The sequence below is a fragment of the Pongo abelii genome, chromosome 19, assembly GCF_028885655.2.
Source record: "Pongo abelii isolate AG06213 chromosome 19, NHGRI_mPonAbe1-v2.0_pri, whole genome shotgun sequence".
NCBI lineage: Eukaryota > Metazoa > Chordata > Mammalia > Primates > Hominidae > Pongo > Pongo abelii.
The window spans coordinates 6,586,133-6,602,288 of NC_072004.2; the positions used below are offsets into that span (position 1 = coordinate 6,586,133).

The following is a 16,156-nucleotide window of genomic DNA, read 5'->3' on the forward strand; positions in this document are numbered from 1 at the left end:
TATTGACCAGGCTGGTCTCAAACTCCTGACCTCAAATGACCTGCCCAGCTTGGCCTCCCAAAGTGCTGGGATTACAGGCATGAGCCACCGTGCCTGCCCCCCAGTAGCATTCTCTATCTGGCTGGCAATCATGGTCATTGTGGTAGCCTTAAATTCCTGCTGTCCCTGCCCCCTTCTACCACTTGAGAGGGTTGAGATGGGCCCAAGAGAGCACTAAGGAAAGATGTATAGCAGCACTAAACAGATTATACAACAATAGAAAATTAATCTTTCTACCCATCTCGCCTCATCCCACTCATTCCCCAGAGACAAACACTTGCAGTGTAGCAGGATGAGCCACAGACAAAACTCCTCAGACACCAAGTTAAAGAAGGAAGGAGTTTATTCGGCTGGGAGCATCAGCAAGACTCCTGTCTCAAGAGCTGAGCTCCCTGAGTGAGCAATTCCTGTCCCTTTTAAGGGCTCACAATTCTAAAGGGGTCCGTGTGAGAGTGTCGCGATCGATTGAGCAAGCAGGGGGTATGTGACTGGGGGCTGCACACACCAGTAATCAGAACAAAACAGAACAGGACAGGGATTTTTACAATGCCTGGAATCTATAGATAACATAAACGGTTAGGTTAGGGGTCGATCTTTAACTACCAGGCCTAGGGCATGGCACCGAGCTGTCTCCCTGTGGATTTCATTTCTGCCTTTTAGTTTTTACTTCTTCTTTCTTTGGAGGCAGAAATTGGGCATAAGACAATACGAGGGGTGGTCTCCTCCCTTAGCAGCAGTGCTTCCAACATTTTTTCCAGTATTAACCTCCATATTTCTAAGTAAAATAAACTCCTACTTATTTTATGATTTCTCAGTTTTAATAATCATTTTTTGACTTCATATCATAAAAATTAATATTCAGCTCATTATTTCTCCTTTTCCTCATCTCTTCTCAATAGGGACTATAATAATTTTGGTTAAATTGGTTTTCAGATTATTAGAACCATGAAATGTTCAACCAAGTACTATAATTAAGTTTCATTTCTTTTGTACCTTTTTAATTTTTCTGAGAGGTAGTACTTGTTTGCCACTGCTCCATTTGTTAAAGTACTTACCACTTAGTCTTAATCTTCCTGCATTCTCAAATAGCCTCTTGACATAATTTTCCACATAGTCAAACACCTAACATATCAGTTCCCCTTTCTAATTAAAAATAAACAATTCCCTTCATTCTGCTCTAATCTGAACCAATAACTCCCTAGACCTGTTCGCATAGCTCTCATCTGGGACTTTTCTTGGCTTCATCCTGAAAATTCCCTTTGCGTCTCTCCTCTGTTCAATCCCCTAACTTCTGGACCCTGGGACAGACGCCTTCCTGATAGAGTATATCCTGCATCAGCTTCCCGGAAAAAGAGTTTATGAGGCCAGTGTGAGTGGCCTGATAGTTTGGGTAGGTCTATAATTCTAGGTTGAAAATCATTTTTCACTCAGAATTTTGAAGGCATTGTGGTGTTACCTTCTAGTGCCAGTGTGGCTATTGATACCTCCTGGTCTTTATACGTGATCATATTTTTCTCTCTGGAAGTTTTGGAAGCTTTTCAAAACTCACTGGTTTTCTGGAATTAGTGCCTTGATATTTGTCTTTGCATGTTCCTTCTGCTGAGAGCTGGGTAGGCCCTTTCAACCTGTAGTTCTTTCAGTTTTGAGAAATTTTAGTGAATTATTTCTGCATTTTCCCTCTCCAGTTCGTCCTTTTCCAAAACATCTAAGGATTAGATCTTGGACCTCCTGAACTGGTATTATATCTTTCTTTTCTCTCTCATTACCATCTTTTTGACTTTTTGTTTTGAGTGATTTCCTCAACTTTATTTTCTACTGCTCCCACTGGATTTTTTTTTTTATTTTAGTGATCCTATTTTAATTTCCAAATGTTCTTTCTTGTTGTTTCTTTTATATGATGTCTTGTTTTCTTGATGCAATACCTCCTTTCTCTGAGGATTACTGTATGTGGCTATTAGGATTGAGATTTTTTTCCCTGTAAGTTTTCTTCTCTATATCTACTCTCTCTGAAATGCTTTTTTGGGGGGATATTTTTCTGTTTGTTTTTCTAGTTCTGACTAGAGACCCTTCTCAAATGTGCAATGATCTTTGGCTGTTATTGGTTTTTAAGAGCAAGGCACCAAAGAACAGTCCAAGGGTGGGATTTATTAATTTACTATAGAGGATTGGGTAATTGACTTCCTTCACTCATCTAACTGACTCCCAGATGTCAGTATCTGCAGGTCTATTCTCTTGGGCCACTCAGAGAAAGATCTTACAAATGCTTGCCTGGTTAATATAAACCTGAGAAATGCATAGGGATGAGGAGATGCAGACCTCACTGTTCAATATGTAGACTTTCACTTAACCTCCATGTTTGCATCCAGCCTTGCACAGTACCCGGTGTTCTGAGTCCAGGGATTTTCTGGTTCAGCTTCTTCAAAAATGAACTTGCTAGTATTGGAATAGTGAACCTGAGGTCTAACTAATATATTTGCAGATTTTTCTACCAATCACGCAGTTTTCAGCCCTACTCTCACACCTACTGTCCATGGAAATCGGTGCCCCCAATTTCTAAGCCTTCCAAAGTTTTGTGGGGCAAAATCCTTTCTCTCTAACTGCCAACTTGACATCTCTACTTTGATATCCAATAGGCTAGCTAATTTAACGTATCCAAAGCTGTCTCCTGATATTCCCCAAGTGGGTTCATGGCATATTTTTTTTCCAGTTGCTCAGGCCAAAAACCTTGGAGACATCCTTGCTTCTTCTCTCACATCCCACATCTAGTCTCTCAGCAAACCCTGTTGGCTTGCTTTTAAGATATACTGAGAACCTGATCTTTTGTCATCTCCATTGTTACCAGCTTAGTGAAAGCCACCCGTATCTCTCACCTCGATTGCTGTAGTGATCTTCAAACTCTATCCATCTTCTGTTCTCACTCATAAGTGGAAATTGAACAATGAGAACACATGGACACAGGGAGGGGAACATCATACACCGGAGCCTGTTGAGGGGTTGGGGGCAAGGGGAAGGAGAGCATTAGGACAAGTACCTAATGCATGTGGGGCTTAAAACCTAGATGACGGGTTGATAGGTGCAGCAAACCACCATGGCACATGTATACATATGTAATAAACCTGCACATTCTGCACATGTATCCCAGAACTTAAAGTAAAATTAAACAATAACAATAACAACAAAACTCTAGCTATGCTTTTTTTCTTGCCCCGTAAAAGTCTATTCTCAGTACGGCAGCCATAGTGATCCACTTAAAATGTAAGTCAGAACATGTCAGGTCTCTGCTCAAATCCTCCAATGGTTTTCCAGCTTACACAGAGTAAAAGCCAAAGCCCTTACTATAATCTGCAGGGTCCTACATAACCTTCTCTCACCTGTTGTCTTTCTCATTCATATCTCATTCCTACCCACCATGCTGACTCCACTGCTGCCACACTGGTCTCCTTACTGTTTAAGGAACTAGTCGTGCATGCGCCCACTACAGAAGCCAGCTGCATTAGCCGTTCACCGGGAAGTCTCTTACCCAGGAATCCATGTGAACACAGTTTCTTCACTTCTTTCAGGTCTTTTCTCAAAAGATACCTTCTCAGTAAAGCCTTTCCAAAGCAACCAATCTGACATTTCTGCCCAATTCCATTATACTCTGTATTCTGCTTCCATGCTTTAGTTTTTCTTCATAATACTATACATTTGATTTGCTTTTTATCTATTTTTCTCAACTAGAATATAGCTCCACGAGGAAAAACATTTTTGCCTATTTTGTTTACTGCTATATCCCTGGTGAACTATATGCCAACAGCAAACAATCTGAAAAAGAAATCAAGAAAGTAATCCTGTTTACAATAGCTGCAAATAAAATTAAATCCCTAGGAATTAACCAAACAAGTGAAAGATGTTTAAAATGAAAACTATAAAACATTGATGCAGGAAATCAAAGAGAACACCAAAAATGGAAAAATATTTCATGTTCATGGATTGAAAGAATCAATATTGTTAAACTGTCCATACTACCCAAAGTATCTACTGATTCAGAGCAATCCTTATCAAAATACCAATGACATTCTTCACAGAATTAGAACAAACAATCTTAAATTGATATATATGGAACTACAAAAGACCCAGAATAGCCAAAGCTACCTGAGAAGAAAATAAAACTGGAAGAATCACATTACCTGACTTCCAATTATACTACAGAGCTATCGTCACCAAAACAGCATGATACTGGCATAAAAACAGACATGTAGACCTATGGAACAGAATACAGAACCTAGAAACAAATCCACACACCCACAGTGAACTCATTTTCAACAAAGATGCCAAGAACACACTTTGGGAAAAGGACAGTCTCTTCAATAAATGGTCCTGGGTAAACTGGATATCCATACACAGAAGAATGAAACTAGATCACTATCTCTTGCCATATACGAAAATCAAATCAAAATGAACTAAAGACTTCAATCTAAGACCTCAAACTATGAAACTACTACAAGAAAACATTGAGGAAACTCTCCAGGACATTGGACTGGGAAAAGGTTTCTTGAGCCATACCCCTCAAGCACAGGCAACCTAAGCAAACACAGACAGATGGGATCACATCAAGTTAAAAAGCTTCTCCACAGCAAAGGAAACAATGAACAAAGTGAAAAGACAACCCACAGAAAGAATGGGAGAAAATATTTGAAAATTACCCATCTGACAAGGGATTAATTACCAGAATATTTAAGAAGCTCAAATAACTCTATAGGAAAAAATCTAGTAATCCAATTTCAACGTGGGCAAAAGATCTGAGTAGAAATTTCTCAAAAAGAAGACACACAAATGGCAAACAGGCATATGAAAAGGTGCTCAACATCATTGATCATCAGAGAAATGCAAATCAAAACTACAATGAGATATTATCTCACCTCAGTTAAAACAGCTTTTATCCAAAAGACAGGCAATAGCAAATGCTGGCAAGGATGTGGAGAAAAGGGAACCTTTGTACTGTTGGTGGGAATGTAAATTAGTACAACCACTATCGTACTAATAGTGGAGAACAGTTTGGAGGCTCCTCAGAAAACTAAAAATAGAGTTACCATATGATCCAGCAATCCCACTGCTAGGTATATACTCAAAAGAAAGGCAGTCAGGGAGAAGGCTGGTCAAGATGGCTGACTAGAAGCAGCTAGTGTGCGCCACTCTCATGGAGAAAAATAGAAAGGGCGAGTAAATACAGCATCTTCAACTGAGTCATCCAGGTATAAGCATTGGGATTCATCAGGAAAACAACTTAACCCACAGAGAATGGAGAAAAGCAAGGCAGGACAATCGTCTGCCTGGGAGTGACACAGAGCCAGGGGAGCCTCCGTGAGTGAGTGAACAAACCCAGAAACCCATGTGTCCCCCATATATTTTTGCAACCCTCAGGTCAGGAGATCCTGTTATGAACCCACTCCAGCATGGTCTGCATTCTGACATGCAGAGCTACGTGGAATTTTGGCAAAGCAGCCACTCAGACATACATGGAGCCCCAGGAGCTTTAGATAACTGGGCTTCCCGGCAAAAGCAGCTGCAACTCTAGCAAAGTGGGAGGTTCTACCCCTAGAAAAGGAGCTGAATCCAGGTGGCTGAGCAGTGACCATCTGTAGGCCCTACTTCCATGGAAGTAGGATTACCTTGCAGGATAAGTCCCACTGGCTTGAACTCCAGCCAGCCACTGGTAGCAGCGTTACACCTCCCTGGAACAGAGCTCCCAGGGGGAGGGACAGGACACCATCTTTGCTTTTTCACAGCCTTAGGCATTATTGCCTTCAGGATCTAGAGAGTCGGAGGTTGCTAGGGACTGGAGGCAATCCCGTTCACAATTGCCACAAACAGAATAAAATACCTAGGAATACAGCTAACCAGGGAGGTAAAACACCTCTACAATGAGAATTACAACACACTGCTGAAAGAAACCAGAGATGACACTAATGGAAAGATATTCCATGCTCATGGATAGGAAGAATCAATATCATTAAAATGGCCATACTGCCAAAGCAATGTACAGATTCAATGCTATTTTTATCAAACTACCAATGATATTCTTCACAGAACTAGAAAAAACTATTTTAAAATTCATATGGAACCACAAAAAGTCCAAATAGCAAAACCAATTCTAAGCAAAAAGAACAAAGCAGGAGGCATCCCATTACCTGACCTCAAACTATACTACAGGGCCACATTAACCAAAATAGCATGGTACTGGTACAAAAGCAGACACATAGAACACAGTAGAGAGCCTAAAAATAAATCTGCACACCTACAACCACCTGATCTTTGACAAAACTGACAAAAATAAGCAATGGGGAAAGGACTTCCTACTCAATAAATGGTGCTGGGATAACAAGCTAGCCATATGCAGAATATTGAAACTCAACCCCTTCCTTACACCATATGCAAAAATCAACTCAAGATGGATTAAAGACTTAAATGTAAAACCCCAAACTGAAAATCCTGGAAGACAACCTAGGCAATACCATTCTGGACATAGGAAATGGCAAAGATTTCGTGATGAAGATGCCAAAAACAATCACAACAAAAGCAAAAATTGACAAATGGGATCTAATTAAATTAAAGAATGTCTGTTACTCAACAGAGTAAACAACCTGCATAATAGGAGAAAATATTTGCAAACTCTGCATCTGACAAAGGTCTAATATCCAGCATCCATAAGGAATTTAAACAAATTTACAAGAAAAAACAACCCCATTAAAAAGTAGGCAAAGGATATGAACAGACACTTTTCTTTTTTTTTTTTTTTTCTTTTCTTTTTTTTTTTTTTTTTTTTTTTGAGATGGAGTCTTTCTCTGTCGCCCAGGCTGGAGTGCAATGGTGCAATCTTGGATCACTGCAACCTCTGCCTCCTGCATTCAAGTGATTCTCCTGACTCAGCCTCCCTTGTAGGTGGGATTACAGGCATGCGCCACCACACCCACCTAATTTTTGTGTTTTTAGTAGAGACAGGGTTTCACCATGTTGGCCAGGGTTGTCTCGAACTCCTGACCTCAGGTGATCTGCCGGCCTTGGCCTCTCAAAGTGCTGAGATGACAGGCGTGAGCCACCACGCCTGGCCAAACAGATACTTTTCAACAGAAGACATATGTGTGTCCAACAAGCCTACAACAAAAAGCTTAATATCGTTGATCATTAAAGAAATGCAAATGAAAACCACAATGAGATACCACCTCACACCAGTCAGAATGGCTACTGCTAAAAAGTCAAAAAATAACAGATGCTGGTGAGGTTGCAAAAAAAAAAAGGGAATGCTTATACACTGTTGGTGGAAATGTAAATTTGTGCAACTACTGTGGAAAGCAGTGTGGCTATTCCTCAAAGAGCTCAAAACAGAACTAGCATTTGACCCAGCAATCTCATTACTGAGTATATACCCAAAGGAATATAAGTTGTTCTACCATAAACATACATGCAGACTTATGTTCATTGTAGCACTATTCACAATAGCAAAGACATAGAATCAACCTAAATGCCCGTCAGTGGCAGATTGGATAAAGCAAATGTGGTACATAAACAACACAGAATACTATGTAGCCATTTAAAAGAACCAGATCATGTCCTTTGCAGGAAAATGCACAGAGCTGGAAGCCATTATCCTTAGCAAACTAACACAAAAATGGAGAACCAAATACCTCACGTTCTTACTTAGAAGTGGGAGCTAAATGATGAGAACACATGGACACAAAGAGGGAAACAACAGACACGGGGGCCTACTTGAGGCTGAAAGGTGGGAGGAGGGAGAAGATCAGAAGAAATAACCATTGGGTACTAGGCTTAGTACCTGGGTGATGAAATAATCTGTACCACAAACCCCTGTGACACAATTTATCTACAAAACAAACCTGCACATGTACCCCTGAACCTAGATACATTTTTTTAAAAAAAGAAAGGAAATCAGTATATCAAAGACATATCCACACTACTATGTTTATTGTAGCACTATTCACAATAGCCAAAACTTGAAAGCAACCTAAGTGTCCATCAACAGATGAATAGGTAAAGAAAATTTGATAGATATACACAATGGGGTACTATTCGCCATGAAAAAGAGTTATATCCTGTCATTTGCAACAACATGGATGGAACTGATGGTCACTGTGTTAAGTGAAATACGCCAAGCACAGAAAGACAAGGTTCACATGTTATCACTTACTTGTGGGAGCTAAACATGAAAACAATTAAACTTATAGAGATAGAGAGTAGAAGGATGGTTACCAGAGGCTGAGAAGGGTAGCAGTGGGTGGGGAGAAGTTGCAGATGGTTAATGGCTACAAAAATTAGTTAGAAAGAATGAATAAGATCTAGTATTTGACACTACAAAGGGTAACTATAGTCTATCATAATTTAGTTGTACATTTAAAAATAACTAAGAGCGGCCGGGCACGGTGGCTCATGCCTGTAATCCCAGCACTTTGGGAGGCCGAGGTGGGTAGATCACGAGGTCCGGAGATCTCGTGATTTAATTAAAAATTTAATTAAAAATTAAAAAAATTTCTCATCTCCAAGTTACTCCCCAACTGATTGCAACCATACCGATATTCCCATAAATAATAACTATAAATTCTAGACAAGGTACCAAAATAAACAACCTGAATGCACTGGAGGATAAAAAAATACAGATTTTGGAGGGAGTCAACACTTAAGGGAACTGCACTACCCAATGCTTGTGAAAATCCCAACATTAGTTGACATGTGGAAGCAGAAAACTGCTTTGGGTGAGTTTCTATTTTCACAGCTTCTAGTCTAAGGGCAGAGAACATAGGCTATCTAAAGCTCCAATAGGGAAGTCACTGTCTTTCTGTCCTAAAGGACCTGAGGACAACCGCGGCAGCTGGAAAGTAATGGTGAAATCTCAGAAAGGAGAGTGCAGAGAGGACAAGCCTTAAATTCTGCAAATAAACTCTGCCCAAATCCCTGGATGACCCCTGAATTACATATGCAGGAGAGAAGTTCTAAGTAACCTAGTTAAAAATCTAAACTGAGTTTGAGGAGATGAATATCTCAATTACACTGATTTAATTATTACACATTGTATACAGGTATAAAAATATTACATGTACTCCCAAAATATGTGTAACTATTATATGTTCTTTTTTTTTTAAAGAACATAGAAATTTTAGTCAAGTAAAATAAATTGTTTCTTTTCTTTTTTTTTTTTTTTTTTTTGAGACAGAGTCTCACCCTGTCTTCCAGGCTGGAATGCAGTGGCCTGATCTCAGCTCACTACAACCTCTGCCTCTTGGGTTCAAGTGATTCTCCTGCCTCAGCCTCCTGAGTAGCTGGGACTACAGGTGTCTGCCACCTTGCCCGGCTAATTTTTGTATTTTTAGTAGAGACACGGTTTCACAATATTGGCCAGGCTGGTCTCAAACTCCCGACCTTGTGATTTGCCCACCTCGGCCTCCCAAAGTGCTGGGATTACCAGCATGAGCCACTGCGCCCGGCCACTAAATTGTGTCTTGATCTTGGAAAGAAACAAAAAGAGCCCGAATTGAGATTTGAGAATCAAAGATTGCCTTTGCATCCGGCCAGTTAACTGCCTGCAACAAACAAACAAAAAAAAATCAATGGTTTTCAGAGGGAGCATCTATACAACATAATATTCACAATGTCTAGAATTCAATCCCAAATTACTTGACAAGCAAAGAAACAGATAAATGTGATCTTTTCTCAAGAGAAAATACAATCAAAAGCCCAATCCAAGATGACCCATATGTTGTAATTATTAGACAAGGATTTTAAAACACCTATTGTAATCATACATAATGATGTAAAGAAAAATACATATTAGTAATAAATAAACAAATGGAAAATCTCAGCAGATAAATAAAAACTATACAAATAAACCAGGATGAAATTCTAAAATTGATTAAAATATCTAAAATTAAAAATGAATAGCAGATAGAAGATGACAGAGGAGTCAGTGAATTTGAAGCTAGATCAACAGAAATTATCTAATCTGAAGAAAAAAATTAAAATAGAAGAGATCTTCAACATAAAAACGCCTAAGATATTTTTAATGCACCCCAAAGAAAGAGACAAAGAATGGGGCAGAAAAAAATCTTGCAAAAAAATGGCTGAAATTTCCCCCAATTTGGTGAAAGACATTAATTTACAGGCACAAGAAATTCAGCAAGCCCCAATCAGGATAAAGATGAAGAAAGCTATGCGTAGACAAATCATTGTCAAACTGCTGAAAACCAAAGATAAAAAGAAAACCTGATACCTGTCAGAGAAAAATGACAGGTTACATAAAGGGGAATGACAACTCAAATGACCATCTACTTCTCACCAGATACTATGGAGGCCAAATAACATTTGTAATATACTGAAAGAAAAAATAAACTGTCAACCCAGAATTCTACTTCCAATGAAAATAGCCTTCAAGAATTGGGGCAAAATAAAGAAATTTTCAGATAAAAGAAATCTAAAAGAATTCGTTGCCAGCTGGGTGTGGTGGCTCACTCCTGTAATCCCGGCATTTTGGGAGGCTGAGGCAGGCAGATCACCTGAGGTCAGGAGTTCGAGACCAGCCTGGTCAACATGGTGAAACCCTGTCTCTACTAAAAATACAAATACTAGCCGGGCCTGGTGGTGAGTGCCTGTAATCTCAGCTACTCAGGGGACTGAGGCAGGAGAATCACTTGAACCCAGGAGGTGCAGGTTGCAGTGATCTGAGATCATGCCATTGTACTCCAGCCTCGTTGACAGAGTAAGACTCCATGTCAAAACAAACAAAACAAAACAAAAACACCACCACCAACAAAAAGAATTCATTGCCAAAAGACCTACACTACAAAATAAAAAGCGCTTTAGGCTGAAGGGAAATTAAAATGTATGGAAAGACCTTCAATAAAAACTCTGGACACTAAAGCTCAGGTGAGCTACCTGGCAGGTGATCATACATCAATGTGCTAGGAAGGTGATGCATCCCCAAGCATAAATTAAAATGGAATCTGAAAAAATATTCGAAGAATCCAAAAGAAGGCAGGAAAGGAGGAACACGGGAACAAAAAACAAGGGGCATACAGGAAAAATGACAATAATGTTGCAGACCTGAATTCAACCATATCAACAATTATATTAAATGTTAATATACTAAGCACTCCAATTAAAATACAAAATTGGACCCTGTTCACAAGATGGCGCCAAAAGCGAAGAAGGAAGCTCCTGCGCCTTCTAAAGCCGAAGCCAAAGCAAAGGCTTTAAAGGCCAAGAAGGCAGTGTTGAAAGGTGTCCACAGCCACATAAAAAAGAAGATCCACAAAAAAAGAAGATCCACCCACCTTCTGGCGGCCCAAGACACTGTGACTCTGAAGGTAGCCCAGATATCCTCAGGAGAGCGCCCCCAGGAGAAACAAGCTTGACCACTATGCTATCCTCAAGTTTCTGCTGACCCCTGAGTCTGCCATAAAGAAGACAGAAGACAACAACACACTTATGTTCATTGTGGATGTTAAAGCCAAAAAGCACCAGATCAAACAGGCCGTGAAGAAGCTCTGTGACACTGATGTGGCCACAGTCAACACCCTGATCAGCCTGACGGAGAGAAGAAGGCATATGTTCGACTGGCTCCTGATTACGATGCTTTGGACGTTACCAACGAAATTGGGATCATCTAAACTGAGTCCAGCTGGCTAATTCTAAATATATGTATATCTTTACACCATAAAAAAATATAGAATTGGAAGTAGCTCCCCAATTTACTGCTTGCTGAAGAAAAGGCATAGATCATCCATTCCCATTGCTTCCATACTCATATGAAATATTTGGTATATATCTACCCAAAAGTAATATGCTGTTCCACTCCCCTGTACTATGCCTTCTGCCTCGAATGTCCTTCCTATCTCATACCACCCTCACCTCCAGCATTCAACACACACACACGCACAAACACTTATACTCCCTCATGTCTTACCTTTCCATGAAGGTGATATGATCTGACCACTCCACTTACTCCAATTAAAAAAGATCATATCTATGCATGGGTGAGATTATATCTTGCTATGCAAGCTCACTAAGAGCTGAGACTTCATTTTGTTTGTCATTGTAGCTCCTGAGCCAGGTGTATATAGGCTATTTAGCTATCAAAAACATTAATCAGTAATCAAAATTAAGTAGTGAATACGGTAGGCTGTTCCCCACTAATACAATTTATAATAACAAACTTGAATAGGGGAGTAATTCAACCCAGACTATGCCGTCTGCTTTATAAAATAATATCCTGCCAACTTGGCATGACATTGAATTTTTTTTCCTGACTGATACTGACATATTTGCTCAAACAAATTAATATTCTTCCTTTGATTCATTTTGTTTTGGAGGAAATAAGTTCACATGTCAACATAAAAGCTGATCCTTCCAAATGAATTTTTATATCTTCATGATAACAAGATCATTAAGGAACAATAAACTTTTCTTTAACTTTGTCTTTTTTTTTTAGACATAACCCTGGCCTCTGCATGGAGCCCTCTTTACTGAGATAGAAAAACAATGAGGTGCTGCTAAATATTTAACAACCAGATCTTGGGGATCGGGAGATACTCTGATTTGTAGCATTTGCCCATTTCCGTGGTTTAAATACTCTCACTATGACCAATTTTAAGGTATCGACATGACCTTACAAATGGAACGTTAAGAAGAGCTGGACAGGTCGGGCGCAGTGGCTCATGCCTGTAATCCTAGCACTTTGGGAGACTGAGGCAGAAGGATCACGAGGTCAGGAGTTCAAGACCAGCCTGGCCAAGATGGTGAAACCCCATTTCTACTAAAAATACAAAAATTAGCCTGATGTGGTGGTGGACGCCTGTAATCCTAGCTACTCGGGAGACTGAGGCAGAGAATTGCTTGAATCCGGGGGGGTGGAGGTTGCAGTGAGCCAAGATGGCACCACTGCACTCCAGCCCAGGTGACAGAGCGAGACTCCATCTCAAAAAATAAAAATAAAAAATAAAAGAAGAAGAAGAAGAGATGGATACAATATCTCAGAGCCAGTGTGAATCATTGGAAGAAAGACGACACGATGTCAAGGACACGGTAGGAAGAAACACAAGTTTCCATTTTTAAAAATTAAAACACTAGTTATTCTCTAAAATGAGAGTCTGAGTGGCTGTTCATTACCGCGACTTAACCATATGAGTAAGTTCACCCCAAATTCTGAGTGAAAAGACCCTGAAGCTCTAAACTTTTTCTCTTTCACCTCCCCCTCCAACCATAAAAAGCAACAACAACAACAAAATTGACATATATGGTCATTTGTCCTGAGTTCCATGAGATTTGCAGCAACCAAAGGGACCATACCATGATCAAGCTATTAAAAAATTGGTCGGATGCAGCGGCACATTTCTGTAATCTCAGGACCTTGGAAGGCCGAGGTGGGAGGATCACTTGAGGCCAGTTCAAGACCAGCCTGGGTAACATAGTGGGACCCCATTTCTACAATTTTTTTTCAAGTTAGCTGGGTATGGTAGTGTGTGCCTGTAGTCTGTGTGAAGGCAGGAGGATTGCTTGAACCTGGGAGTTCGAGGCTGCAGTGAGCTATGATCACCACTGCACTCCAGCCTGAGTGACAGAGACAGACTTCATCTCTTTACCCAATATGTATAATCTGGGAAAAGGAGAAGGCTCATAACACTGACCCTTGTAAACATCAGGGAAGAGTCCTTCACATTTGGACTGTGATTGCTGATTGGACAGGAATGGGTTGGTGGGGGAAGTGGGTGAGATGTTTTAACTAGGAAAAAGAAAAAAAAAAAAAAAACTATGAATGTGTTAAAAGAGACTTCTCACAGAAAGAAAGGAAGAGAAAAGTACTGGTCACCCCCCACACAGAGAGAATGTCATGGAGTTGCTCTTTCTTGCCATGAGTTTAATGACACGCTTCCTTCCCCTTCATATGCCAACTAAGCAGCAGCCAGCAGGTCATTCCCCGTCTTTGCTGCCCAGCCAGGCCTAGAGTCTTCCCCAAACACAGTCACAGATATTCCCAGGCTTGAATGCCATCCAGAGACTAGCCATCTGATGCAATTGCCTGTGGTCTGACAAACGAACTCCCATCCAAACACGTTGTGCTTGTGGAGTCCGACTACATGATCACATCTCCCAGGACTCAGGCCCACTCTGACCACAGGATTCTTCTAAAGACACCACCGACAGAAGTATGTGCAATTGCACCATATAATTTTTGTCTGGGAAGTGAAATATCTCTGACGTTACATCATCTTCCTTAGCGTAGTGATCCCTTAAAAGAAGAAAGCCTAAATAAGATCCCTTCTCAAAGCCAAACTATTAAAACAATCCTTTTTAAATATTGTCTCCTGTCTTCCATGCTGTACAAGTACAGCTTTCACACAATTCCTCTTCTGATCTTCAAAACAGTGCACGGAGGGGTGTATTATTCCTGTGTCCTAGTCCAGCCAGGACTTCCTTCTCCCCTTTTCCCCCCATTCCTGCAAAGGTGACATGGCCAGCCTGGCCAATTCACGTCTGAGGGACTGGCTTCCTGTGACAACCTTCACCCCCCTCCCCGACCCACAGGCCTGACACAAAGAGACTGCCGGAAACTCCCAACAACGGCCAAGCGGGTAGCCACAGTGTCCTGGAAAGGAATTCTAAGCCCACAACAGAGCGTTTCTCATCTAGTTTTTTTTTTTTTTTTTTTTTATGGGATTGGGGTTGGCGACCAGCCAAAGACGGGTGGCAGAATGATGAAATCATACAAGCCCACAGAACCGATTGATGTTGCAGTGGAAATGGGGACAGGCTTTTGTGCTAACCAGAATGTTCCTGCATACACTGTCTGATTAATAATAGTGATGGCTCAGGAACAGCCATGATAGTCAAAGAGAAACATTGCTGTATCTGTAATATTCCATTTTTTTAAAGAGCATATATACATATATTCGTTATGAAATCTAAGTTATCTTGAGAAATGAAAAGAAAATGGCCATTGCTGCCGCTTTGAGAGCCCTCCAACTCGGGGGTGTTGTGTGGGTTGGGGTAGATTTCTAACTCCCTACTTAATTATCTCAAAACACCCCATCCATTCGGGTCAGCCAGCATTTGACTGCCTGCTACTGCGAAGCTCAGTACCGCACTCTGCCTAATAAGCACAAAGCCCGCGGGTCTCTCCAGGAAGGCAGGGGTGGTGGGTCAGAAAGAGCTGGCTCTCAAATCGCCCATGCCTGCGATTGGATGGGGAGGAGTTGAGACAACAGACACACAGCCAACTAACCAAAGCCAGAGACGAAGGAGGTAGGTTCTAGACCAGTGTTGGCATAGGAGTTGGTCCTGAAGAACTGCTGGGATTTCGATGAGGAAGGGAAGGTGTGGTGTGGGTGGGACAGTCTGCAGGAGGAAACATCTTGAAAGAAAATTAGGATGTCGATGAGAAGCAACCTATGGTCACTTCTAATTCTGCTCCTATCCCCTGGCCACACATTCCATTCCTCTAAGATGTCCAATCTCTACATCCCTGCCACCACCCCATCCCATCTCAGTAGGAGACAATATGTGAAAAGAAAGCTCTTCATTTTTCTTTCTTTCCCATTTCTTTCTTTCTTTCTCATTTCTTTCTTTCTTTCTCTTTTTTTGTAACGGAGTCTTACTCTGTTGCCCAGGCTGGAGTGCAGTGGCGCAATCTTGGCTCACTGCAACCTCCACCTCCTGGGTTCAAGCGATTCTCCTGCCTCAGCCTCCTGAGTAGCTAGGATTATAGGCAAGCACTACCATACCCGGCTAATTTTTGTATTTTTAGTAGAGACGAGGTTTCACCGTGTTGGTCAGGCTGGTCTCGAACTCCTAATCTTGTGATCTGCCCACCTCGGCCTCCCAAAGTGCTGGGATTACAGGCATGAGCCATCACGCCCAGCCCACTCATTTTTCATTCTTGATATTGACAGACTGCCCAGAGACAGACAGGAGTGGATAGTGAGGGTCAGAAGGATTAAGGAGCTTGCCTAGCTGATGAGGAAGGGAACAAGATAAGATGCAAACCTCAGTCTCTGACTCTCAGCCAAGTGCTCCCTACCCCAATTAGCTGTCAGATGAGGTGGATGGGGTCTTGGTTAGATACGTAGACACCTGA

The 16,156-nt window shown here is 41.1% G+C and overlaps 1 pseudogene; it reads left to right on the plus strand.

Moving 5' to 3' along the window:
* The first annotated feature begins 11,213 nt into the window (after nucleotides 1-11,213).
* On the plus strand, nucleotides 11,214-11,693 carry LOC112129720 (large ribosomal subunit protein uL23-like; annotated as a pseudogene).
* Nucleotides 11,694-16,156: the final 4,463 nt, after the last annotated feature.